This window comes from Ursus arctos, unplaced genomic scaffold (genome assembly GCF_023065955.2).
Source record: "Ursus arctos isolate Adak ecotype North America unplaced genomic scaffold, UrsArc2.0 scaffold_22, whole genome shotgun sequence".
Lineage (NCBI taxonomy): Eukaryota > Metazoa > Chordata > Mammalia > Carnivora > Ursidae > Ursus > Ursus arctos.
Window position 1 is genome coordinate 19,760,190 of NW_026622897.1, and position 3,837 is coordinate 19,764,026.

Genomic DNA, 3,837 nt, shown 5'->3' on the forward strand with positions numbered 1-3,837 from the left:
CGATCCCAGAACGCTGGGATCACTCCCTGAGCCGAAGAAAGACGCTCAACGACTGAGCCCCCCAGGCGCCCCTCAAAGGAAGACTAGTCTTAATCACAAACTAAGGTTGGTCTTGTTAAATTGGATCTGATTATTATACAGGTGTAGCAAGAGTATTAATTTACCATACAGTCTTCTTAAGTTTGCTTTTCTGGAAGTTTTTCTGAAGAATCTCAGATTTGACTTTTAAAATACTTGTTAATTAACTGGACTATTTAGTTCATCTGTTTTCAACCTGATTGGGTTTTTTAATTTTGACTTTTGTGAGTGTGTATCTTAAATTTCATTTGGTGCAAGAAATACACAAGGACTTGATAAGACTTGAAGAACTTGATAAGGCAACATACAAAGACTTGAAAGAAACTAATGAATTTTCTGGGGTTTTTTTGTTTTTTGCTTTTTTTTTTTTTTTTTTTTTTCCTTAAGAGGCCTGGGAATATCCCCCTCTCTCTGGCTGAAGCTCTGTCATTATAAACTAAGAAGAACTTGTCCAAGTTCATTGTTAGGAAGGGGAAAACAAAGTTTAGAAACAGTGCTCAGTAAATACAAATGATTAGAGCCTACCTTGGCATACAGCGAACATATAGATGATACTGACTCTAGAGAAGGGAAGGTCTGGGACTGAGAATACGAGTTTCTCAGAAGGTAGGTCTAGGATTAGGACTCTTTGTCCCAGGAATTTCAGTGTTGGACTTGATTTCTGCATCTTGCAGCCTCTGTCCTTCATGTATTTTATAAGTCACTCCAGTAGTAACTAGGAGCCGGGGATCTGAGGCCAGTATTCAAGAGTTTTGTGGAGAAATTCTAGGATAAAGGTATTGTGGGCCAAAGGAGATATTAGAGAGTTTTTCCAGACCTGGGGCCTGCCTTGGCTGCCATAGACATCCAGGAATAGCAGGAATATCTTCAGTCTTTATTGTGTGGTGTGGCACTGGTTTGTTTGCTCGGGCCTTTTAAAATCTTGCTGGGAAAACTTCCCTTGAAGACCTTCCAGTCCTCACCCGTGAAAAGTATCATGGTTCTTTGAAGTCCCATAATTCTGAACCAAATTTCCAACTTTTATTTGTCCAACCCATTCTCTCTGTTTCAGTCCCCTCGCTTCACAGTGTTACAATAAAAATGTGTCCCCAATTGTAGACCTAAGAGAGCAGCAGTGTAAGTGGGGGCTGTTCCCGCACTTTCCCCAGGTGCTAAGAGGGAATTTGATTTTACATATGGAGTGGTCCTTGGGGAGAGATGCTAGCTTATCTTTCTACCACCCTCACTGCGTGAATCGGGCATGCCAGTTCCCTGTGAGCTTAACTCTCCTTGTCTGAGGAAGGGGGAGGAGTGTTATCTCCTAGCCACCCAGTGGTGCAGAGGATGGCGTGAGAAAAGAGCTAAGAACTTGGAATCTAAGGAACAGTTCTGAAATCTTGCCTGACATTAACCTGAAGTAACACGGGTAGCTGATCCCGCCACTCCATAGCATATTCTCAGAAGAAAAGATTTATATTTACAAGGTGAATGTCTTCTTCCATCTCCTGTTTCTAGAATTAGCAAGCTGAGACCTACTCGAAGGAGCTTAAAAGTTGATGAAAAACTGCTTTTTTTTTTTTTTGCTTTTTATAAAACTTATAAAATAATTATAGATATACAGGAAGTTGCAAAAGTAGTTCCAATATGTTCTGTGTGGACTCCATCCAGTTTCCCCCTGGGTATATTTTACGTAACTATAGTATAACATCAAAGCCAGAAGATCGACATTGGTGCAGCAGGTGTGTATAGTTTTACGTGGGCCATTTCCACATGTTGGTTTGGGCCAATACCACCACAATCGAGAGCGAAAACGATTCCGTCACCACACAGACCTCCTCGTGTTACCTCTATAGAGTCACACCTGCACCCCTCCCCTTGACTGCCGACTCTACCCCTGGCCACCACTAATCCGTTTTCCGTCTCCATAATTTTGTCATTTTGAGAACATTATATAAATGGGATCAAACGGTAAGTGGTCCTTCGAGATTTTCTTTCTCTTCACTTAAGGCCGCTGAGATCCACCCATGCTGCTGTGTCTCTCAGAGTTTGTTCCTCTTTATTGCTGAGCTGTCCTCCATGGCATGCGAGTAGCACGGTTTGCTTAACCATTCATTCCTTGAGGGACATTCTGGTTGTTTCTAGGATTTTCCTATTACAGATGAGGCTGCTACGGATGTTTGTGTACAGGTTTGTATGGACAGAAATTTTCATTTATCTGCGATAAATGCCTGGAGTATCACTAATGGATTGCGTGGGAAGTGCATGTTTAGTTTTTTAAGAAAGTGATAGCATGTAGTTGGATCATGCTTTTACTTCTGTCTGCCAGGTAGGCAGAAGAAATCCAGGTTTTTCTACATGGCCTCCTTTGATACCCTTAGTGACAGGTGGGGGAGGACACCTCATTACTGCTTGGATAGTGGGGGTTCTGGCTCCCTGCGGGGCCTCCCCTGACATCACCCTGCATGGGATAGGGAGAGCGCTTCGTTACTGCTCCCCTTGTGTCCTCCACGGACACCACGGTGTTAGGGGTAAGGTGCTCATCACCACTGGAGGCTGGTGAAAGTCCTGGCTTCCCACTTGTGGTTTCCTTACACCACCCTGACAGTGGGGCTGGGAAGAGACCTCGTTACAGCCAGGCCCAAAGGCAAGGTGAGGCTCCCCGCTTTGCCTTGGCTGGCAGGAGTGGGGAGGGGCTGCAGTGTTTTCTGTGATGTTCGGTGGGAGTAAGGTGGCTATTGCTAGGCTACCCTCATCTTGATCCTTCAGCTAGATATAGCCAGCTTTTCTTTCTTCTCCTCCTCCTCCTCCTCCTCCTCCTCCTCCTTTTTTTTTTTCATCTGTGCTATTTGGTTCTTCCAGATTGCTGGCTTTTCCAGCATCTAATCTGGATAGATGAAGCAAAAAGCTAACCCAGACAAATCACTACTGTGTCTTTCCTCAGATCTTTTCCTAGCTCATCTGCCTTTTTCTTTCCACTTTTTCAGAGTCTTCTTATGTTGCTATATATACATATTATATATATATAATATATACATATATCTCCAGGGTTTTCAGTATTTAGTGAGAATACTAAGTGCTAGGGAGAAGTGCGTCTATTCCATTTTGATCCAGAGCCGGAAATCTGACAAAGGGCTTTTTAAAAAATGGCCATATCTCCTCTAAGAACATAAATCTGATCATGTCTCAACCCTTCTTAAAAGCTTCCTCTTCGGGACACCTGGGTGGCTCAGGCCGTTAAGCATTTTACTCTTGACTTCAGCTCAGGTCATGGTCTCAGGGTCATGAGACCAGCCGTGCATCAGGCTCTGCACTGAGCTTGGAGCCTGCTTAGGATTCTCTCTCTCCCTGTCCCTCTGCCCCCCACCTCAACAAACAAACAAACAAACAAACAAACAAACATAAAAGCTGCTCGTCGTATCCTGTCCAATGGATAAAATCCCAAGCCTTTAACATGGACTTTTTAAGGCTCTTCAGTATCTTACAACCAGTACTAGGAGTCCTGTCTCTGCAACTCCACGCTTCAGGTGTGCACTCTCCAGCTACCTGGGTTTCGCATGCACCACTTCTTAAATATCCCTTGCTTTTCCAGGTTCCTTGTTGGGCACACACTAGGGCAGGTCCACTCTGCTGCTCCTGTCTCCTCTTCTCTACTTGGCAGGCACCGAGCTATACTTCAGTCCTGCTTCTTATATTACCCGCTGTGAAGCCTTTCGAGAATTTCCCAGTTATCTGATCCCTTCTCGGTGCCACCATGGCAGCATGAACATAATTCTACAAGCT